The following is a 25,888-nucleotide window of genomic DNA, read 5'->3' as shown; positions in this document are numbered from 1 at the left end:
TCTAATCTTCAGAGAAATTCTCATCTTTCAATTAACTAGCCTCGTAAAATTGTCTAGCTTCATCAGAGTCAGGTAAGTTAGTTTATAGTAAGGAGCATGGTAATTACACCAATAGAAATATGTGTATTTAATGCATATAGACCCTAGATGACCTATAGGAAAATGGAGCTTCACACTGCTAATAGTGCTTCACAAACAGTGAATAAGTGAATAAATACTATAAAAAGCTGCAAGTTGGCTTTTTAACTTAATTTTGGTAGCATGAATAATAAGACTACTTATTTAAAATTAGGTATTAAGAAATTTCCCTGGTAACCAATGATATTACGAGATCAACTTTATTTTGCCGCCCAAACATTATTACACTGAAATTTGTTCTGACTGACCTCCTAAAACCTTTATTGCAATTTTTTTTTGACATTTTCAAGAGATTTATTGTGAATTTCTGTCTATTTGCAGGACAATTTAACTAATTCTTAATCCCTTCCGTCAAAGAAAGAACATAAGGAAAAGATGTGTAATTATGATGTCCCCTCAATCCTCCCTGGGGATTTCATTTCATAAACTCATCTATTCTTCACTATTTCCCTGAATGATGTATCTATATCCCAGTTATAGAACTTGAAACTCAAGCTTAGAGGGGTTCAATGTCTTATGCTAGTGAGAACAGCTTGTGTGAATGGAAAAATCCAACATAATCCTATTTATTATAGTTAAAATTTCATTATAAATAATGACAGAAAGTAAAATATAAAAGAAAATTGAGAATAAGGTATAATGTTTGTCTAAATTCATGCTGGATGGTTGACTGTCATCTTCCCTAATCTGGAAGGGCTTTTTAGAGTTGGATGCCAGTTTCTATATAAAACTTAAATACCAAACATTGAAACAAAAATGTAGCCACACTTCATTCATATTATTTCACCTGATATCAAACATCTGAGTGCTGAAAGATCCAAGTGACCAATATTCTCTCTCGAGCATCAGAAGTTTTCTGATATATAGACAATGCTTGAATGAAAGTGGTTTGTTCTCCACTTTGTTTTACTCTCCACACCATTTCTAATTCTGCCTTTATAACATCAATTATTCTTTTACTTTGTGTCTTCTTTTCATCATTTATTTGTTTAATGCTTTGAAGATTTCCAAAAAAATGTCATTTATATCCTTTGCTACACTTTCTTTCTCCTGGAGTTGGTCACATTATCATTCTACTAGTGCTTTCAAGAGTTATGATAACTTATACATTTACAGACTGGAATATTAAAAGCTGTAGTGGCCAAATTCAAAGCCTGATGTTGTGAAATGATGTCAAAGCAGAGACAGGCTACACCACACATCTATTCTTTTAACTATTTTGGTATATTTTATAGTGATCTGGGTGTCTCTCACCTTTTTTGAGATGAAAATTATGATAATTCCTCCACTCCTTTCTTCTCTGATACATGCCCCTTTACTGTGGGAGGTAACACTAAATATATTAAGAATGAGGAGATTTAGTTTATAAACTCTACAGTTAATTGGGTCTCTGATTTGGGGAATTCACTAAGTTTCTCTTGATCAATTCCTTCTATACTGAAAGGAATATGATTGAATTAGATGAGTAATTCTTGTCAGTCTAATAACTAGAATCATTTACTATTTAATACTTCTTTTAAAAATCATCTCAGTTTTTATGTAGATTTATTTTAAGGAACACAATTTACGATTTTCATAAATGAGTTGTTATTTGCAACAGTAATTGCAACAATACTTTTAAAAACATATGCAAAACATTAAATGTTATGAATGTACTATAGCTTATACACAATTTTGAGAATAAGACGTTCTGTCTTCATGTTAAAAGGGAGACTAAAATGTCTTAGTGAGAAATGTGTTTTAAAGCCTTGCCTGTTTACCAGCTAAATAATCTTAAGTATCACTAGTAATACAGCTACACAGCTTGGAAAATCCTGCCATATATTATTTAGGGCTGCTACGTCTGAGCTAGGAGTAAGGCAGACAACCACTTAGACAGTGTCTAATTTCTCATGAGTGAGGAGAATAGAACTTGGAAGTTTGTGCTCTCTGCAATGCGTTCTTTCCTTGCCTTTGTGTAAGTCCTACCCTGATCAAAAAGAATATATGCAAATCTATAAATAAGTCCTATGACATATAACAGCTGAGTACCTTTTGATCAAAATGTTTGCCTTATAGTTACATTGTGTGACATCACTTTTAGTGGTTTTTGGTGCTCATAATTTATTCCATTCCAGAACACATAAGTTGTGCAGAATTCAACTGACTTATGCATTTCAATTAGTGTTTTTTTCATTAATGGTGCAATTAATTTTAATGATTAAAGAGTTTACCTTAAAACATTCTTTTACACTAAAATTTAAATAACTATAAATAGTTTTCTAATTTTCTTCAAGATGTCAGTCATTGACAAAAATATCTAATTTTTGCTATATTTTCAACTATTTTTAGTATTGCCACATAGCCAGCAAGATTAGTTTCCCATCCAGCCAACCCAGTGGTGCAGCAGTTAAGTTCACACATTCTGCTTCGGCGGCCCGGGCTTCGCTGTTTGGAACAGGCACCGACATGGCACCGCTTGGCAAGCCATGCTGTGGCAGGTGTCCCGCATATAAAATGGAGGAAGATGGGCATGGATGTTAGCTCAGGGCCAGTCTTCCTTAGCAAAAAGAGGAGGATTGGCAGCAGATGTCAGCTCTGGGCTAATCCCCCCACCCAAGAAAACGATTAGTTTTCCAAGGTCAATATGCATTACTCATCACCCCGTTCCTTGTATTTCTAGGAACATTACTTACAATCTTAGTCACTCAGTTTATAATTTAGGCATTTTTAAAAAATGCACTGGCATTCCTTGATCATATCTCTACAGACAATCAGGAGGGTGCTCCATATCATGCTGGGCAGAGGGAACATCATCTACAATGAAAAACCTGCTATGAATAAAGAGGACAATTGAAAATTATAAGTAAAAGAAATTTCCTGCATTAAACTGCATTAATATCACTGTTGTCAAAATGTTATAAATAATAGTATAACTTCCCTTGGGGAATAGTAATTTTTAAATCATTATATTTTCACATTTTCATCAATGTTATTTTTAGCATTGTCAATATAACAGAATTCCTCAAAATTTTTTTTTAAATAACTGTTAGAGAAATCCTTTAAGATTCCTAAAAGAAAATATAATAATATCATTGACTTATGAATTAGTTTCTGTGATTTGTTGAATTAGCTTCTGTGGTTTGTTATTAGTTTTTATATGATTGTAATCATATTGTAACTATTCTCTTCTAAATTTATATATTTTTTTCCAGATAATTAATTACCTTTGTATAACATCCAATATATGGAAAGTCAGAGGAAAATTTCAGAATTTATTCTTTTGGGACTTTCTTATAACCATAACATACAAATATTATGCTTTATATTCTTCTTATTTTGTTATATTGCCATCTTGGTGGGAAATCTTCTGATCCTTATCTCTATTCGATGCAGTGCCCTTTTTCACCAACCAATGTACTATTTCCTCAGCCATTTATCCTCTATGGACATACGCTATACCTCCTGTGTGACACCCAAACTGATCGGTGACCTGCTACTGGGAAGAAAAGCCATCTCCTATGGTAATTGCATGTTACAGATCTTTTCCTTGCACTTCTTGGGAATGATTGAAATCTTCATCCTCACAGTCATGGCCTTTGATCGTTGTGTGGCCATCTGCAAACCTCTCCATTACATGATCATCATGAACAAGACAGCATGCAATCTTCTAGTATTGGCTGCCTGGGCTGGTAGGGCAGTCCATTCCTTTTCTCAGTTTTCTATGATTATCAGGCTGCCCTTCTGTGGCCCCAACAAAATCGATCACTACTATTGTGATATTTTTCCTTTTTTGAAAGTTGCCTGCACTGATACCTACATCACTGGTATCCTTGTGGTTGCCAATTCAGGAAGGGTCGCCTTAGTAACCTTTGTTCTCTTGTTTGGGTCTTATGTCATTATATTATTCACCTTAAGAAATCACTCAGCAGAGGGAAAGTGCAAAGCCCTGTCAACCTGTGAATCTCATATCACTGTGGTTGTCTTATTTTTGGGCCTTCAATCTTTGCCTACCTTAGATCCCATACAACTTATCCTGAGGACAAAATATTTGCTCTATTTTACGCCATCATTGCTCCTATGTTCAACCCATTAATCTGTACCCTGAGAAATACAGAGATGAAAAAGGCCATGAGAAAGGTTTGGTGTGAAAAGATATTTTCAGAAGAAAAAGATCATTGATTTTTCCTACTCAATATGCTAAAAGCTTTATTCAGGCATGAAAGTACACTTCAAATCAGAAAGTCCTATTATCTTTCAGATCATCGAACCCAAATCAATGGCTTTGTATGTGTCAGAGATGATGAACTAAAGAAATATGAGTAAGGTGAAAATTTTACTAGTGGCACTGAGATTGGGTAGGGCATGTGTAAATTAAAACTATTCTAAGCTAAAGGAATGGTGGCTATTTCATTTTGAGTAGGTGTTTCTCAGGCTGACTGTGAATTTTAATAATCATTTGCATCTGACATTTATACATGGAGACTAGACAATTTTTTGGCATTCTGTAGAAATGAAGTCAATTAAAAGTGGCTTTCAGAAATTATAAAAATAATATTTTTTATTATAGAGCTACTTCCTGATAGGACGTTCAACTATATTTTGTATGATGTATGATGGAATTGTGAAATAAATTATGTAATGAAAAATTTCACAGAAATCATTCGATTTAAGGTGTGAAGAAAAAGGGGCTCTCAGACTTGCTCTCTGGGAGCTACAGAATGCTCTCCTTATCGGCCTTAAAGTGTAATAGGCAGGGACAAAGGGATTAGTGACAATTTATTTTTTTGTCATGGTGTTTATTACACCACATATACTCTGAATGTGGAAAGACAGGATGAGAAGATTAATGTCTTATCCCTTTCCAGTAGCTCAATTAGTTGAGTGACGACAAGACGACGTTTGGGAAGAAACTGCACATATAAGCTTGTCCTGATATGTAGACATGAGAAATGAATTCAACCTCCATCCTTGTGGACAGGGAATAGGACCAAGTGAAATTCTTTAAAAAATAAATTTTCCTTTAGCAAAGTTCTTTTTGTATATATCTTGTTTCCCCTTCAGGTGAGAAAAAAATAACAATCACAAAAGCACAACTATTTGTGATATTAGAAAACTTACTACCACTGTACATGGATAAAACAGTTGTAGGTGTTGTGAAGAGTAGATTTCTGATAAAAATTTCCCAAGGGAACCAGAAAAAATGTAAGAAAATATTTCTGTATCATAAATGGGATACAAATAAACAGAATTTCTATGAAAAAGAAGAGACAATCATAAGAGGGTGGATACCAATGCAGTATTAACATGAGAGTTATTTGAAAAACATGAAAATTATTTGAAAACTTAAAATGCAATAGAATTGCAAAAAATAATTTCAACAATGATACAAAATGAAAGAGAAGGGAAGTGAGAGAACAGTATATTGGAAGCGTATTGTAGCAGATTTAAGCTAGAGAAGAATTTTATAAAATACAATTTGGACAAGTTACTAACACTTATGGTATTATGAAATTTCTTTCACTAAAGACTTTTTTTAAACGTTGGTCAAAAAGAACAAGGGGGTAGTATATATTATGAAGTCAAACAAATGAAAAGTGTCTTTTACTTTCCTGCATAAATGACAAACAATAGTATTGGGAATAAAGTTTATCATTCTCAACTATTTTCCCTCAAAGCCTATAAGCATTGCTACATTGTTGTTTACCACTTGGTATTAAAGAAGTGGTCTAAATCATCACAATATTCATCTCTTTAATAGTAACTTGTCCAGATTGTAGTTTATATAACAGAGCCTCAAGAATGTCTGCAAGGACAGAGAAGAGGAAGCTCAGAGGGGATATCGTGAAAGTTCTTCTATGTTAATAGTTGGAATAATTGTGAAAACAAGACCTAGACTGGAGGAGACTTCTCAAAGAAAAACTTATGTCGTAAAAAAGGTTTCAATTGGATCATGTAGGTTGAAGGGCGTAAATTTTCAGTTATAAGAAGAATAAAGTCCTGAACATCTAATTAGAGAATGGTGACTATAGTTAATAATATGGTTTTGTATACTTGAAAGTTGCTGAGAGTGGACCTTTAGCATTCCCACCCCAAGAAATAAAAAAAAGAGCTAAATATGTGAAGTGATGGTTCTTTTAATTATCTTGGTCTTGATAATTATTCTACAATGCTACAATATATATGTATTTTAAATCATCATGTTATATACTTTAAATAAGTATAATTATACTTGTCAATTACTCCTCAATAAAATTAAAAGAAAAAAAGAGATTTCCTTAGGATCACAGGAAATGGATTGGACAAAAATAAAGTAGCTAGACTTACTTTCAAGTTAATTCTTTGGATGCAAATCAAATCTCACACTCTGCCCTGGGGAGCTTAGGTGTCTTGTCATGGTTTTTAGGATTATCTTACATTTTTTCACATATTTAAATTATGAAATATAATACAAAAAGAAGATTGTGTGAGAGAGACAGAGAGAAAGAGAGAGAATTGCACTGTAAATATCCTCATAGTCTCCACATTAATCAAGGAGTAGAACACTGCCATCGTCTCCAAAGTCAATGATTTGTCCCTTCCTGTCATTACTCTTTCCTTACCCTTAAAATGAGCTATTCTCCTTACCTTTATTGGTAATCTCCGCCTTGCCTGGCAACCTTAGGAAAAGTAAAACTCTTATCAGTTACAGAGTTTTCTTACGGGTAAAATAAGGACACTCATAGTGCCCATGTCACTGGGCCCTCGTGAAGATTAAACAAGAACAGTTAATACATGATGCACAGTAAACCCTCAATTTGCATTTGCTATTATTTATTCTCCCCACACAGCACACTGGAAGTCATCTCCAATCTTTCGTTACAGATGTAAAAGAAGAAAAAGAGGAAAGAGAAACATATGGAGAGCCAGCCCCAATGGCCTAGTGGTTAAAGTTCAGTGCTCACTGCTTCAGTGGCCTGGGTTCACTTCCCAGGCAAGGAACCACCTCACTCATCTGTCAGTTTCCATGCTATGGCAACAGTTCACATTGAAGAACTAGAAAGACTTACAACTAGGATATACAACTATATGCCGGGACTTTGGGGAATAAAGAGGAAGATTGGCAACACATTTGTGCTCAGGGTGAATGTCTCCCTGCAAGAAAAGACACATGCAAATGATATAAGGAATTGGGGGAAAACAAAAATATGTTCAACAGCAAATTTTTTTAAATTATGTTTTGGAAATATTCTAAATCCATAGAAGATAGTACTAAACTGTATTTATAATTTTTCAGGAAATCTCCCTAACTAATAATTGGAAATAAATTAAAATTCATTTTAACTCTCTCGGAGGATACAATATACTTTTTAAGGAGACAGGAAGACCATTAGCTATCATAAAGTCCAGAGTTGTCCTCTCCTCTTGAGTCAGTTTATAGAGACTATGGAAAGGATAAGTCCCTCCACCAAGAGACACTCACGTTTGTTTGATCATAAAACTCTTTGAGTAAAGTACAGGGGAGTTCAGTCACTGGGGCCCAGGAGGAATGTCTAATGACTGAGATTCCTAAAGCACATGCAAAGTTAATTGGGGTATGCATAATATTTATAGTGCAGATTCTATTCTAGCTAAAGCAGGACTGATAACTTAGATGTAAAGGAAATCCACCTAATCCACCTGGTGAGCTTAAAATTTGGGAAGGTAAATCCAAACAATTTGGAAGGGATAGCTCATACTCTATAATAGATGAAATGTGGTTTTAGAATGTGTATTCTATCAAACATTCCGTTAATCATGTGAGCCTGGACATCTCTAGGGATAATTTTAGTGAGGAAATTTTAGATTGTGATTTGACTTGATTGGATATTAAAATTATTCCACTTGACTTTGAACTGTTGCTCTGAGTGTATGACCTCTCACTGTTTGTGTGAGCATTGATTGAGTGACAGAAGTCAGTTTTCTCTAAAATGATACAAGGTTTATTTTCTATGGATGGTTAATGAAAATTATGCTGCATGAAATGTGAATTCAAGAAGCTGAAGTGAAATACTATGAACAGCAGATGAATGACCAGAATTTCAATGAAATAAGAAAGAAAACACTGAAAGGAAGAAGAATGGATCCACAGCAATTGAAGTGAAAAAGCGTATGTGGTGAATTATTTCTGCTCCTTTCCCATTATCTTGTCTGGATGTATAACATCAGCTGAATATCTTTTCGCCTCCATTGTATAGATAAAGGATTCCCTGTCAGTTAAAGTTAAAAACAGGCATCTTCTCTGAATTTTGTAGACTAATTTGTTTTGAGATTAGGGCAGCAATAAGTTCAAGAAGTTGCCCGCTGAAAGTGTGACATAACATTCTAAAGGGACAGTCAGACAGTGAAAGGGAAATAATGATTAGCTGGATGGCCAATTTCAAAAGAGAAGAAAACTTTATTTGTTTTTGTAGAAAGTTGACTAAATATCAATTAAGAAAAGAAGTGACTCACAGGTTACCAAGACTGTGAGAAAATTCAAACTGACAGGAAAAATACACTCCCTATAGTACCCACTACCATGATATGATGATCCCTCTTACCCTGCTTCCAAAAAAAAAAAAAAGTTCCCCCAAGAATTAACATAACCTCAGACTCTGAGAGGTCACTAAAAAACAAATGTAAGTATCTCAAAACTTGCATCTCTGTTTAACTTACCTCTGTTGACTTTGTTATCTGCCCTTGTTGCATGTAACAATTGTGTTGGTAATGATTTGAATTATTGACTATTTCATTTACATACTGTTTTAAATCGTTGAAGTTATTCATTTTAATCACTCAGTAAACATTTGCTAATTATTGATTAAATGAATGGTAACCTGTGTTTGAGAAGAGATAGAACGAAGGTAAAATAATTGGAAATACTTTTCTATTGAGCCCCTACCATGTCCCCTGTGACTCATATATTTTATTTAGCTCCTTCTCACAGAAGCATTGGGATACAGAGGTATTCATCAGCAATCTACTCATCCATCAATGATATGGTGATCTGAGAAAAAAACAGCACATGCCAAAAATCACGCAGATCAGGCAGAGGAGGCTAGAAAATTAATTAATAATTATTTAATTAATAATTAATTAATTAATAAGAGGTCACTTCAAAATTAAATTTGCATTAGCACTTCTTAATATTTCAAGGTAGAATTCATGACAGTCTCTCTGTCCTTGAGAAATTTAGGATCATACAAATTAAGCACGTGTAGAATTTACTTTGGCATAGATTAAAAATGAAATATTGCGACCCTCTATTTCAAGTATATTATCCTATATTTCTTGAATATACCACATATATCAGGAATTGTGCTAAATGTATAACATTTTGCTAAGTGTATTGCTAAGTGAGCATATGTTGTTTTAGACCTTGACTCTAGTGCTTATTATGTTTATAATAAATCCAAAAAAGAGGAAATACTCATAGAGAAATTAAATAATAATATTAACAATATTAATTATTAAGTAAATATTAATAGTATTTACTTCTTAGAGTTATCATGAGGATTAAAAAAGACTAGACCTATAAAGTGCCTAGAAGAATGTTAAGCACATGAAAATGCTCATATTGTAAGCTAAAAAAAGAACAAGTAGACCTATTAATGGTCAATATAATTAAGTAACGTACTGAGGTCGTATGCTTATTCCTAGCAAAGCCAGAATACAAACCCAAACAATTTTACTTTACTATGTTTGAGGTTTTTCAAGGCTTTAGCTTTAACAATGGTAGAAAGCCCACAGGTTATGCAAAATCTTAGCTGAAATGAATTTTATAAATCATTACGACTAGATTCATCTTTTTAAAGATGGGAATTCTAGAAAAAGTGTATGCAAGCTCCTAAAGTTAGTGAAGAGCTATATTAGTGAGTGAATTAGTCTCCTTTTTCCCCCTAGCCATTGTTCTTGCATAAGGACTCTGTTCATGATTGAGATCATGAAGTGATTTAGTGTATTTTATTCATATATTTGAATGTAAATTTCTTATTGTTTAAATTCTCCAACTCCAAAATTGAGAAACTAGAAATATAGGTGGTAGTTAATACAGGGTAAATTGCAAGTGTGTTACAAAGTTGAAATGAAAAGAGAAGATTACCAAGAAGGGAAATCGATCATTATCTGAGGCCTTTGAGAATGGAGAAAATTGAAGATGTAAACACATTATTTATCAAAATTATTTGGTTAGGAGGTCAAACCACATTTAATTAGTGGGAAAATTAATTTTGTGTCAAATGAAAACAAAATGAGTGGTTTTGCCTGAGTAATCTGACAACCATTGTTTCTTTAGAGGTTTAATTTTACATATAAACCAAAATTTTCATATTTAGTTTTGGAGAGGGAAAAACAATCGAAGTGTTTTTTTTTTTTTATTTCTATGCTCATGATTAAAATAATGGTTTTGTTTATGTCCATGCAAATGAACTAGCAATTGAGTTGATTAAATCAGTATTTTAAATATTATTTTAAAATAGTCTATATTTATTTACATGTGAGGAAATATTTACGTGATATAATTGGAAGCATGAAACCCTTCTTTTCAATGATTTCTCTATAAGCTAATTCTAAGTCTTCAAATTACACCATGGAAATAAATTCATTTCTTTTAAAGCTTCATTGAAAAGGAACTTTTTATTTGGAAGGTATTATGATATAGCTAACAATCTGTAAAAGACAGTGATGAGGAGAATGTTTAAAAATTAATTGATGAGAAAATGTAGCAACAAGATTAAGGCAGAAATAACTCACAAATTTTAAAGAAAGGTATTTTAACCTGCATAAATGAGGTCAAAATTTATAGTAACAACAATTGGACCACATGGTTGCCAGTTCTAAGTTAATTTTTTATTATCATTGAGACTCAAACTAAGTTAGCAGCAGCTATAGTCAACCTCAACTGATTTGCCTATATTTTCATATATCAAATCCTCTTGGCTTAACATAATTGCTGAATGATGAAAAGATTCAAACTACCCCTATTCATTCCATAATATATTTTGTATACTTATAATTAAAACTCATTCTATTTAAAACTAAGGATTTTTCTAGCAGATCTCAAAGTTTCTTTCCTGCTCAAAATAATTTCATGATTTTGAAATTTTATTTTCTACATGTAAGTGATATTTCCCTAACTTTGTTATTATCAACTTTAGATGACTGATTTGATAACTGTAACATTAAGATAATAAAATCAGCAATTAATACTTCTATGGTTGACAAAGGAATGACTATTTATTGATTTGAGTTTCATGACTATTTTATCACAAAGTCCAGGAAGGTTTCATCATTTTACAAATGAGTTAACTTAAGTTCAAAGAAATAAAGAGATCGGCACCCAAATTCACACATTGGTTTAATTAGTAATAGAGTTTGGATCCAAATTGTTTGTCTTCACATAAATATTTTCAAATAAACTTTCCATTAACTTTTTCCCTGAATTATGCAGTGTCAAGAATCTTTATGAGTTTGGGCAAAAACCATAAATTGGACAAATTAGAACAGAAATTCATAACCTAAATCAAAACACTGAGAAGAAATTAACTGCAAAATATGATACACTGAGTCAAGAGCAAAACTATGAATATAAAACTACTTTCTCTTCTTATTTTTTCATTTTGACTATTGCTTTATTCTCTGGTTCATGTAAATACATGATTCTTATTGATGTGCTTATAGAAATAAGTATACGTCTGTTATAAAATGTTGGCATTTTACTGTCACAAATCACTCAGAAAAAGATAAGCAAGTTTCCAAAAAATTGTTAAAAGCAATTGCATGGTCCTCTTGCAGAGCTTTTATCTTTCATTTTGTAAGTATTTACAAACCATTATAAAAAAATTTATTTTATTTTCTACCTCATTCTAAAATTATTTTGGGGTGACATATATTCCACTGGTGACCATGGTTAAGCTTTTCATTTGCTTTTGCATCATTAAACAAAAACTTTCTATGACTTATATTTGTATCTTTAACAAATTTGAATTTATAAGCATCCAGAGTAATGTCCTTTCCAAGGACTTATCTGTATATTCCTTTAGAATTGAAAAATATTTAGCAATTAATAATAATTTTTAGGCAATTTTTGAATTGATTTATTGAATGCCTTCATCTTTATTTATGTCAAGATTGAACATAATGTCCTAAAGACTGACTTAGAGAAACCATCACGAGACTGTTAGATAAAAAAAAACTGTTAGATATCCGATTTTTATTTTCTGAAACACTGGAATCATGTCCATTAAACATAGCTTAACAATGTTAATGATCGTCAATTTTCTCCATGAACATTTCTGATATTGACTTATGCATAATGTCTTTTCAGGGGACTGTTATGCATTTTAACTCCACTGGACCATGGAAAATAGGAATAATGTCACAGTTTTATTCTATTGAGACTATCTCAAAAAAAGAACACTGAGATCCTTTGCTTTATTTTTATTTTCCCTCATTGCTATTTGGCTGGGAAATTTGCTCATCTTGATTTCTATAGCATGCAGTCAACTAATTGACCAACAAATTTATTCCTCCCTTAATAATCTCTCACTCTCTGACCTTTGCTATACATCAACAGTGACCCCCAAACTAATGACTGATTTACTGCCAGAAAGGAACATAATTTCATGTAACAACTGCATGATACAGTTCCTTATCCTTTACTTCCTTGGAGGCATTGAGATCTTTCTCCTCACAGGGATGGCCTATGGCCATGATGTGACCATCTGCAAGTCCCTGCATTACACCATCGTCATGAACAGACAAAAGCGTAAGCAATCATCAGAGCCTGTTGTGCTGGGGGATTTGATTTATGTACTCTGTCGCTTAGCTTATTCTCACCATCTTCTTAGGGTTCGTGTCCCCAGTGAGATGGATCCGTACTTCTGTAGTGTATAAACTTTGCTGAAATTGGCTTGAACTGGTACCTACAGAATCGGTTTCTTAGTAAATTGTTAATTCAGGTCTGATTGCTTTGGTAACTTTTCTGATTTTGATAGTGTCTTATTTTCTGATATTATACACTATCAGGGCTTACCCTGCAGAAAGCTGCACCAATGCTCTTTCAACTTGAAGTTCCCACATTATAGCTGTGGTTCTGTTCTTCACAGCTGTTCTCTTTATCTACCTTAGACTAGTCATAACTTTCCCAGAAGACAAAGTGTTTGCTATTTTCTGCTCCATCATTTCTCCCATGTTCAACCCTCTCATCTACACATTGAGAAACTTGGAGATGAAGAATACCATGAGGAAAATGAGATATCATCAACTGTTTTTTTGAAGAAAAGTAACTTGTATGAAAAGCATTTCAGAATTTCACTTTAGAGCTCAATCTTGAGCCCTAGAATTAATATGGAATGATATACGAAGAGTATACAGTGAGGGTAAAAGCCAGCCACAGGTCAGAGTTCGAATCTTTAGCATTTTCTCAGATCTCTTATGGTTGGGCAATTTTAACTTATTTTTTCGTGTTCATTTTTCTTCTGTTCTCCTCAAATATCTGCCTCAAGTCCTCCTTAATTTAATATTTTATTTTGAATGTGCAATTAAGTCTTTTCTCCCCTCCTCTTGATTTCCAATCTCATTCAAGTGTGCTCCTATTCATGGAAACTCATAGGAAGACATCTGGTAGAGAAGAAATATAGTTAGATTTTACTCCCAGTATCTCAAAGGAGAGCATATAAAGGAGGACTTTGAACTGAGGATAATATGTAAATGAGTGGAACATTTAACTCTTTTGGCTACTGATCATTCATCAACACACTTCTATATTATATTTGAAAGTACTTTAAAAAAATAACATTGTTGTGCTTTCACTGAACAAAATGTTTTTACAAAGATTATCTTACTCCCTCCCAAAAAATGAGAACAACATCTTAAAAATTCTAGACAATCTTAATTTCAGTGATAGTTTCTATTCTAATTCAGGTTACAATCCTTCCTGAATAATCGATAACACTAAAGAATAAGGGATAAAGTTAACTACTCAAAGCATTCTTAAAACAAAATAGTAAGAAACAGGAAAGGAAAAAATAGTATATATAAATATTCAGAACTCTACATTGCTACATGTTCCTTGTTTCTGTAATTGATCATGAGATTTTAGTTAATATGTATGCCTTTATTTCTTGCACTCTCTACTCCACCTTCCCTTTGACCTCAGACTAACCTTCCACTGGTTGGTATTCATATCTACTAGTGTGAACCAAATCTTCATCCTAAATTTCTGAAATCTTAAAAGTTTTGCCATATTTTTGTTGCTTTATTTTTTCACCAGCTTTTTCTATTAGTTGTGGGAATTTCATGAGGTGTCTTTTAGAATCCTCTGGGGTCTAAACATTGGTCATCTATGCCACATTGTGTCACAACAACCAAAGTCTTCCTGGTCATCAATACTAATCACTCTAGTGCCCTTTTTGTCTCTCGATTTACTAGCAGCATGAAGAACTCAAAATGTCCAGGTGACAATTTCAAATTACAGCTCAACAAAATAATTACTGTGTTCCCTGATGAAAGCATCATCTCCATAACTGAGACCTAAAAACCAGGTGAGATGAAAATTGCTGGGACAGGAAGCAAACATTCTGTAAATGTATTTTAATGTAATAATAAAAGGAGGTACTAGCATTATGTCCTTTGATTTCCATAACTGCTTATCAAGGCTATGGAGAAATAACATCAGCTATTTGTCAGCACATCCTTAAAAGTATAACTGCGGCTTTTCAGGGTGTTTTCTTTGACTTGGCACTTTGAATGTTCAGGATGCCATTCTTCCATTGCTTTGAATCTATGTTATAGTTTGCAAGGGCTACCACAACAAAATATCACAGACTGGGTGGCTTAATCAACAGAAATTTATTTTCTGTCAGTTCTGGAATCTGGAAGCCCAAGATCCAAGTGTCAGTAAGTTTAGCTTCTCCAGCGGTCTCTCTCCTTTGCTTATGGATGGCTGCCTTCTCATTGTGTCCTCACATTGTCTTTTCTCTGTGCAGGCACATCCTTAGGGCCTCTTCTGTGTGTTTGAATTTTCTATTCTTATAAAGACACCAATAATATTGGATTAAGGCCCACTCTAACAGATTCATTTTAACTTAATTTTCTCTTTACAGGTCCTATCTCCAAAAACAGTAACATCCTGAGGTACCTGGAGTAACTACTTCGACATGTGAATTTTCAGGGACACAATTCTGTCCATAACAGGATACATGGTAGGATCAGTGAATTCCTTGTGTTTGTGTCTACTACCATGCTTCTTTACTGTGAAATAAGTTCCTTGATGAGAACCAATGCTATGTGAGGCCACATGATGGTGAATAAGACATTCTCTAAGTGTATGGACTGTGTTGCTGGTATGAGCACAATGACCAGGAAAGGCAAATTCATATCTAGAATAAATGTTTATTTCTGTGAGGATAAATTAAATCTCCTCAATAATGGAATATTTTAAGTGTAATCAACATTCCAGCACAGGGCTGAGTAGTCTTCCAAAGGAATGGTATGTGTTGGGCATTCACTGTTGCTGTGACAGACATAGCTTCCAAAGATGGCCACTGCAATATTTTCCATTCCACAGGGTCCTCTTACAATGCGACACTGACACTAGTCCCAGGAATTGATGGGGTCAATGATCCTTTGCCTTAAACTTTGGTAGACCTTTGTGACCGCCTCACCAAATATAATACAACTGAAGTGAATACATGTGATTTCTGAGTCTTGGTTATTAAAAACTCTCATTTGCACCTTGTTCTCTTAGAGCCCAGCTTCCATATTGTACAGAGTCCAAAACGAGTCCACATAGAAATACCATATGTACAGAATGAATGTAGAATTTTATGGCCAATAGCTCAGCTGAGGTCCTGGCCACATCCAGCATCATCTTCCAGACATGTAAGTCAAGATCACAAATTCCTCACTTCTCTCCTAAATTAGTCAGCATAGTCACCTGATCCAGTTCTGAAGATAACCCATGCACCAGTTTCAGGCATGCTCAATTCTGCCTCAATTCTTTGCTCATATCATTCACCCAAACAAGAAGGCCCATGAGTTATATTTTGCATAATCTAGCACTCTGTGCAACTCAACCATCACCTCAACTATGAAAACTTTTCTTGAAATTTTAACTATCTGTTATCTTTGTATCTTGTCTTTTTCATTGATTGCCTAAATAACAAATAATCTCATGTGTTTTAGAGGAAAGTTTTCTAAGTTTTATTTAACACAAATCTTTATCACACTTTTGTAGGAGGAAGTGCTGTAGACATGCACCTGCTCTGGGAGTTTAATCTGTGAAAACTGGTTGCTACTGCAGGGGCTGGAGGAACAGGTGGGCCATGCAGATTTGAAGTGGCAGAGAAAACTCATTCCACCCATTTTTCAAACAATTTATTCTGCAGTAAACCAAACTTCAAAACATGAGTCTCATTTCTCTGACCTTGGGCTTCTTTGGCATTTTCTAATTTTACCTCCATTCAGACCTCATTCCGTACTGTTTCCTCATAATTTGTTTCAACATAAAGCATGCTTTATGGCATATTAATATTGAATGAAAGTGGACTCGGTTTGTGTTCAAAGTCCTCAGAGTATATAGGATTATTAACTGTGGCATAGCTATTTTTAAGGACTTGAGAGAAATTAAACCATTTTCATCTGTACATTGGATGACTTTTCTTTTGGAAAATGTCTCATCCCACATAAAAAGTGAGAAGGGAGTTTGGGGTCATAATCTTCCAGTTCTTTTATTTAAATGCAACTTGGAAATTAAATAGAAAACTTATACGTACATTTCCACATCTGAGTCCACAGTGGATATATAACTTTTGGTAGAACACAAAAGCATTTTTCAACATAAACACCAGTGATGATTTACTTCCTATGGTTTCAAAAATCAGGAAAGAATGATTCTCTCTACATGGAAAACAGGAAAATCTTAGAACAAGAAGTAACACGGGCTGATTATCTGGTGAAATTCATTAATCTTTGGCAACGAAGTTAAGCATTTATTCTGACAGCATTCAAAATACTGAATGTCACTAGTTACTCAGAGATAAAAGAATTTATCTAATGAGATTATCACTTGCTAAGTAAAAATACAGTCAACCTATAGTAAATAAATATTAGTTTCAAATACGAACAATTAAGTTTTTATATATACAACATAAAATAAATTTTGACTACAAATATGCTGATTTTATATGTGCATTTCTCCCTTCCCTTCAGATTTTGCAAACATTTTGAATAGCAACTTTCCATTGTTTAAGTATAATGCAAAGAATAATTGGTGCATATTCCTCAGCAGATGTCAAAATCAAACAGATTTTTTTTATGACTTCGGGAAATTCATGAAGGAAAATTAATGATAGCATTTGTGTCATGTATGGGTGAATTAGAGAAAAGTAAAAAGTATTGATAAATCGAGTGAGTGGCTCTCATTTTATGCAGAAGAGAAAAAAAGAGAAAAGAGGCACAAATTAAAATAAATTAAGAGAATGCAATCATGTTAAATTCATTACTGTCCTTCTGCCTCCTTTGCTAGTCTGCATTATAAGACACATGCAGTGAGTAGTTTAAGAGCATGAAATGTTACAATTTAGAAAAACTTAATATCAGAGTATCCTGGACATCAATGTGGAACAAATTTGATAAGGAAGAATGAGAATCATGTGAACAGTAAGAGAGAATGGAAATACAATTGGTTCAGTAAGACGGTGCTGAGGATAGGACACAACTTTGAAACTGTTAGCAAAAATTCAGCTCAACCTTGACCTCTTAAGTGAGGCTATTTGGTTGCAGAAAGAAACAACAAAAGCAGGTAATACATCCCAAGAATAATTCTAAAATTGGTTTGAACCTGACAACCAAATTATCAGTATCGAGATAGTGAGAAAACAATCCTAAAAATAGTCTTCAGTATCTGTCAGTATTTATCTAAATTTTATAGAGTACTTGGTTTCCCTTTTGAAAATTACAGATAATAAAATGATCATTGGGCTCTTGTTAATGATTCAATACACGTAAAATGTTTAGAACCGCACCTAGGTTTGGTAAGCACTAAATAAACATTAGATATTAATATTACTTATCTTTTGGTCTGTGCAAGACCTTTGATAATAACAACCAAATTGATATGAATTATTATAGCTTTCATTTTTCTCTATTAACATTTTGGTGTAGTTTTGTTTATTCTTTTTTCCATTATTTATTGCGTACTCAATCTATACATAATGATATGAGGAAAAGAAAATTATAGAGAAGATAAATCTAAATCTAAAATTCAGTGATTCTAATATTAACAAAGGGGACATTGGAAATAATATGATGGTGCTAGAAATGTAAGTTCTAATTTAAATGCATGATTATGAATTCTTTGGGTATCTGATATTAAGTTGGAGGGCTGTCAACGGGAAACATTCGATTAAGGGAAAAAGGGAACCAGTACATCATATAATCATTTTCCCATTTTGTCATTATAAAATTTAGTTAACCTAAGAGAGAGAGACACAGAGAGACACACACAGACTGTGACAGAGAAACAGAGACAAAGAAATAAAGTTTCAAATTGTCCTGACAATTAATGGAATTTTTCAAATGGTCTTTTTTTCCCTATAAGAATCATGTTCTTCTTCAAGGGCTGTATTAAAGTGAACTTAGATCCTTGGAAAGGACTAACAGTATGCTTCTAACTATAGAAACATATTGGCTGGGGCCGATCTGGTGGCACAGTGGTTAAGTGTGCACATTCGGCTTTGGCGGCCCAGGATTCGCCGGTTCAGATCCCGGATGTGGAGATGGCACCGCTTGGCAAGCCATGATGTGGCAGGCATCCCACATATAAAATGGAGGGAGATGGGCACAGATGTTAGCTTAGGGCCAGCCTTCCTCAGCAAAAAGAGGAAGATTGGTGGCAGATGTTAGCTCAGGGCTAATCTTCCTCAAAAAAAAAAAAGAAAGAAAGAAAGAAAGAAACATATTGGCAAATTAATTGGAAATGAACATACGAAGTAAACTAAAGGTATTTTTACAAATAATTTTTATACTTTTTTTCTGATTATAGAATTACTAGGAATATATGGGGTACTTTGAATAATATTCCCTGGGATTCACTATTCATGAAATTAGTATTATTTCTAAAAGAATTAATTCATTTACCTTTAAAAAATAACAAGAAAAAGCGATTAAATCATAATTTAATTTTTCAACTCATTCAATCTTTCATTTATTAAAAAAAAAAGAAATTGAAGCCCCATGCATGTCAAGCAAGTGCTCTTCACATCGTATGCATTGTTCTAGCTTCGTCTGTAGGCAGTCTTTCTTTCTCAATTTTATGCATTTAAGTATTATTATTCTTCCATCTACATATTTAAGTCAAAGGAAATATCACAGCCACTTAGGCTTTAACTGGTGTCATATTTTCTTTATTGCTCTCTGTAATGTTGGTAAACATATACTGGTTTCAACCCAGGATCAGGAGTACGGTGAGGCAAATGAGATACCCACCTTGTGAACAAACAATTTAATAATCCAGATAATATTTTAAAAATGCAAAATCCACAATAAAAATATCAAAACTTCAAATAAAGACAGGATACTATATTGCAGTTACACAATCGACCTCATTCACTTCACTTTAAATCTAGCTGTTTCAACCTATCAAGCAAGCCAGCTACTCCGGAAAAAGAAACGTATCCTCCCCAAGCTCACCTTTGCATCTCATACGTAAGACAGTTGTTCATCATTATTTACAACTTGAGCAAATGTAACTGTTAATACTATTCCCTTTCACAATAGAAAATAACCTATCAGGCAAGCTTATCCATACAAAGCTTAGAATTAATTACTTTAAAATATACTATAGAAATTTGATTACATAAATTTACTTCTACAATTTACTAAATTTACTCCGCGTTACATCATGCTTAGCTAACATTTCCCATGCTGACTTGTCATTTTTTTCTGGAAGACCTGTTGAGTCTTAACTGCGTTAGACCTTGGGAAATACCAATGTCACCTAGTTTGTTCTTTTAGGACTTTTCCAGATTAAGAAAATTAAAAACTTGTGCTTTCTACTATTCTTATTTTGTTATATAGCTATTTGGATGAGAAACTTGCTCATAATGATTTCTATCACATGCAGTCAGCTAATTGACCAACCCATGCATTTCTTCTTTAATTACCTTGCCCTCTCAGATCTATGTTATACCTCCACCGTGACACCCAAGCTAATCACGGACTTACTGACAGAAGGTAACATGATTGCTTATACTAGCTGCATGGCACAGCTTTTGGCCATGCAATTCTTTGGGGGCATCAAGATTTTTATTCTCACAGTGATGTCCTTTGACCACTATGAGGCCATCTGCAAGCTTCTGCACTACACGGTTATCAATGAGCAGACAGAGGTGCTATGCCATGGCCATTACTTTCTGTGCTGGGGCATTCCTGCATTTCTTTATCCAGTGTTTCCTCACCATCAACCTACCTTCCTGTCGCCCCAAAGAAATAGATCACTACTTCTGTGATGTGTATCCTTTGCTGAAACTGGCCTGCATGTCCCCTGAAGAGTTGGCATCCTAGTGGATGGCAGTTCAGGCATGATGGATTTAGTGACCTTTGTGATCTTGATGCTGTCTTACTTTTTGGTATTATACACCATCAGGGCTTACCCTGCAGAGAGTGGCACGAAAGCTCTTTCCACTTGCAGTTCCCATATCACAGTTTTGGTTTTGTTCTTTGTGCTTGTTTTCTTCATTTACATTAGACCAGCCACAACTTTTCCAGAAGACAAAATGTTTGATCTTTTCTCCACCATCAGTGCTCCCATGTTAAACCCTATGATTTTCATTTTGAGAAATCTGAAGATGAAGATTGCCTTGAGGAAAGTGTAATGCCAGAAACCATTTTTGATTGGAAGGCAAATCACCTGAAAGGCATTTTTCTTCCTCATTACATTCCTTATTGAAGGGATATTTGTTCCACTTAAGTTTACTAAGGCAAGAACTTTGCTCCAAAAAACTAATAATAAGTACAGATACTGGTGTCAATTCATTAATACTATAATTTACTTTGAAGCACTTTTTTCTTTCTTTCTTGTCCTGTGTTCCTTATGTATATCTTCCCCTAGTAATTTGAGTCATCATTTCTTTGTTCAACTCTGTTACACTTTTGTAAATATTCTTTTCTTTTAGAATTTATTCATAAGTTGCTAACTGAAGGTCAACTTTCTACTCTCTTTATACTTTTGTTCCATGAATAACTCCCCAAATATACATAAGCTACACTCATATTGGTCATCCCAGACCTAAGGGCTCCATATGACCTTGTTATCCTTTCTCTATTCTCATAAAAAGGAGCAACAGAAAGTTAGTATCATATTTTCCATTGACCTCATGATTTTCATTTAAATTGATTGAATGTCATTGATTCATTGAAATAATTTTAAAAGCAACAAATGTTGATGTATTGTCTAAACAATAAATATGCTATAAGAAATAAGGGTTATATAAAAACTGGAAGAGTTATTATAAGATGATTTTAATACGATTACATTAAAAATCACGAAATTTTATTAATTACAGAAATATTTGCTATAAAATCCCCTTTATCTAGTAATGGAAAAGTGGTATTGATAATAAATAGGGTAGCCATACAATTTATTGTTCATGTTGAGCCACATTGGAGCATAAAATGATGATCTAATTATGCTGAAATAATATACATAAAATGGGATTGTGTTAGGAGACTAAGATGTTTGGCTAATTTTAAATGCCTGAGAAGCATGGATACCCTAGTGAAAAGGTTATTGGCAGTTACATTGTGGAATCTCCACTTAATATTACTTGAAGCCAATGGAATTGTAAAAACAAATGTAAACGCTGGTACTGAAACTACTTGATCTAAAATATGCTTAAATTTATTTTTTTCCACTATCACTAAAATGAAAACTACAAATTTCTAAGTTCTATAGAACTTGTATACATATAGATATGCATATATATATCTATCTATCTACAGAATTAAACACGTTTTTCAAATAATTGAATTAAATAATTATATGTTCCTTAATTATTCAGTAAAATAGAGACTCATTGGATATCATAAAATGGACATGATAGAGTAGAGAAGGCATGCTCTGGTTAGGGAGAAAATAGCAAACATAGACTGAGTATATAAATGAATATATAAATGGAAAGGCAAAATAATGTCATACACGGTGGGTGATGAAAAATGTTAGAGAAGCGGAAATGGGGAGATTGGAGAGTTGTCCTTAAAAGGGGCACATTTGTATAGATATTAAAAATTCAAGAGAATTGTTGCCAGAGAAGTTTATAACCTAACTGCATCTTCAGTGAAAGTTTTGCAGTCTACATCATGATACATGTCAGTTTTCATTAGTTCATTAAAGATAACTCTTGCAGCAATGAGAAAGTTATTTAAAAAAATTTAGCTTTTGGAGGCTGGCTGGGTGGCATAGTGATTAATTTTGCACACTCTGCTTCAGTGGCCCAGGGTTTGTGGGTTCAGATCCCAGGCACAGACCTACATGTCCCTCATCAATCCATGCTGTGGTCGTGTCCCACATAGAAAATAGAGGAAGATTGGCACAGATGTTAGCTCAGGGGTGATCTTCCTCAAGCAAAAAAAGGAACATTAGCAACAGATATTAGTTCAGAACCAATCTTCCTCACGAAAAAAAAGAGAAAAGTTTAGTTTTTAACACTTTTTAAATTCGGGTTAAAGTCTTAAATTTATTGTCTGAAAAATGATTTTTGATTAGAAATTGAGTTATTGCAAAGTTAAGGAAAAACTGAGATGACAATTACAATTCAAATAATTCCTCATTGTGCTCAAAATAGAAAATACAGAGTTGGTAATAGTTCACAATTAAACATGCAGATAAATAATATATTCCTAGTTGAGGAGCCCTGGAAAGGTAACTATACTTTCTTCCTCTTTTTCTTCCTTCACAAAATAGAGACTATGCTAACTACCTAACAAGGTAATTGTGAGGATGAAAGGAAATGAGTATTGTTCTTAGAAAAGAAACTATTCAAAACTATTTTATTACTGTTGTTATTATCTCTAATATCTGTATATCAATTTTTGTAAAACATTTGAATTGAGGTTTATCATAAATATTTCATTTATACTTAAAAAATTTTCGTCATATTAGAACTATAAGTGCAAGGTTTTTTTACATGTCCATACATGTTTAAGTAGCATTATAATAAAATATGATTTCAATCAACACAAGGTATTTGTGAAATTTTTTCTTAAAAAGCTCTGTAAACTCTAGTTTGAAATAATGATCTAATTATGTGTTTTATTTTACAGATGAGTACAGTGAAATTCAGAGGATTAAAAATTTTCTAATCATCAAACTGAAACCTAGAGAGTCAGTGAAATAGTTAGGTGAAGTAAAAAATTCTTGTATAAATTGATGACACTGTCAACATTTTATGTCACACTGGCCAGCAAGGGGAAAGTCTTCATAAAATCCACATCAAACATTTCACTCTTGATAGTGGCACATACAGGAGAAAAAGTAAAAAATAGAATTGGATAAGATTTTTGGACTAGCTACAATGGAGGAATGTCTCGTTAAAATTTTTAAGCAAAATACCTAGTTGGATGAGTGAATCCAACTTCCCCAATGATGCTCTTAATTGGATTAAATTCCATCAGAGAATTGCTCAAATATTTTTCTCTCCAGGAGCATCTCTGAAGATTGTCAAATATTTTTCTCCAAATATGAGGAATTTTTTCTTCTTAGGAAACTTCTTTGATGCAATCCTGAAAGACATTCCACCAAGCAAAAAGGTTTCTCATATTGTGATTTCATGCTAAATCATCATTTGAATATGCTATTTAAGCATTTTTACATTTGCAGTTGTATTTTTGAATTTGCGCTTGGGCTTAATACATATATTTCAAACGCAATTCTTGGTAATAATATCACTATTCTATTCTGTCTATAGATACAGATACAGATATAGATATAGATATATGCCAAAGTGTGTTAGGGATGACATTTTACAAACACGTGCCATAGTGACTTGCTTTTCAGAACAACATGTAGTATAGACTATGGAATTGGGCTGTGAACTTGATGTTATGCTTACATCTGCGTGTTCTCTTCACTTAGGTACAATCATAGTAGTTCACAAACACACAAAGACCCTATGACTATTTGGTAAATCATCTAGAGATATAAGATACAAGGCCAGGTAATTAGTTCCTGAACAGTTTACAAATGTGATCATTTCAGTTTTCCCATGACTGTTTTTTACTGACATTATTATCAATTATACATAGAGGCTAAGTAATGAGGGCTGGTTTACCTCCCCAGGATTATCTTTTGGTACCTGCTGCACCCCCCTTCTTTCAAAACCTCTCAATGTGTTAAACGTTCTTGGCTTGACCTTGAACAAGAAAATTCTTTACTACCTCTTAACTGGGACTGGAAACTAATTTTCTCAGAGGGTTTGTTGGCATTCTTATCACATATGGAGTGCTGTCTTTATCCTTCAGTAACGGGTTGTCATATCTAATTAAGTGAAACTTCCCTTTAAATGAGATAACTCTGACATAGTCAAAGATGAAAGCTTGATTTGTCTAATTATGGTTTGACATGAAGAACACTGATTGATATTGAGACTGTGCAAATGATTATTTTGCCATTCAAACTAAGTTGAATCATCATATTAACTACAGAATCAAGAAAGGTTGGACCCTTGATGCTACTATCTTCAAATATGTTTTCATTGTTTACAGATGCATTGTATTTAAAATGGAAAATTTAACCTGAATTCACTTATTAAAGGAAAGTTGTGATTTTTGAAAGTCTAACCCATTGTAAAAGTCTTCCTCTTAATCCTTCTAATTAAAGAATGTTCTTAAGTTCCCCATAATGATGCATAAATTGGCTTGGACTCCTTAGAAAACAAAACCCGAGGCAAAGTTTATGTGCTAACTCTTTATTCAGAAATGTAATTCCAGGGAAATAGGTGTGGGGGGAAATGTCAGCGAAACAGAGATAGAAGGAGATCCAATACAAAGGAAGGTGTTACAGAGCTGGCTACAATGCCACATCAAACACAACTTATTGGTTGGGTCTCAAAGGGCAGGGAGAAAAAATACTATGTTTTGAAACCATCTACAGATTCATTAATATGAAAGGTAATTTATCTGCCTGTGTCTCCCAAGCATCGTGGGTATTTTTGCTTAATATTCACCCCACAAGCGTGTCTCCCATGGATTTCTGGATTGCATCATTTGGTTCTTTCAAGGAATCTCAGACTGCAGACCTCAAATTCCATAGCTTCATGCCTTTTCCAAGTTCATAAGTGGTTAGAAGAACCCCCAAACTCCAGGCATTCTGCTGATCAGCCTTACACGCAGTGCCGAGTTTGTGTTCTTAAGGGTCTCTCCAGGGGATAGCATGCATGTTTGTGGAACACTGGCTCCCAGTCATTTGGACTTGTATGCTGTACTTGGCCATGTAAAAGTAGACACTGTTACACTTTTTCAGTGCAAGACAGAAACTCCTTTACATGTTAATGAAACTCTGGTTTTTTTTCACAAACAAATTCAGAGATTCCCCAGGAAGCTTGAATGAAAAAAGGACATAATAAAATGAGCACAAAGAAGTGGTGTGGAGGAGAAGAGATTTTCTATACTCAGAAGCAGAGTAGGTGATTGGTTGGCAATGGAATAAACTCATTTTAAAAGGGAATAGAAGGTAAAAAAATCATAATAAGATAAAACTTTTGTGAGAATGAAG

General features: G+C 33.7%; 3 pseudogenes; all 3 read left to right on the top strand.

Annotated features, from left to right (window-relative positions):
* Positions 1–3,364: 3,364 nt before the first annotated feature.
* On the top strand, positions 3,365–4,299 carry LOC124229586 (olfactory receptor 4P4-like; annotated as a pseudogene).
* Positions 4,300–12,021: 7,722 nt separating this feature from the next.
* Positions 12,022–13,393, top strand: LOC124228547 (olfactory receptor 4P4-like; annotated as a pseudogene).
* A 5,703-nt stretch (positions 13,394–19,096) lies between these two features.
* On the top strand, positions 19,097–20,993 carry LOC124228546 (olfactory receptor 4P4-like; annotated as a pseudogene).
* The last annotated feature ends 4,895 nt before the right edge of the window (positions 20,994–25,888 follow it).

This window comes from Equus quagga, chromosome 17 (assembly GCF_021613505.1).
Source record: "Equus quagga isolate Etosha38 chromosome 17, UCLA_HA_Equagga_1.0, whole genome shotgun sequence".
NCBI lineage: Eukaryota > Metazoa > Chordata > Mammalia > Perissodactyla > Equidae > Equus > Equus quagga.
This window is presented reverse-complemented; position numbering and strand designations above follow the sequence as displayed.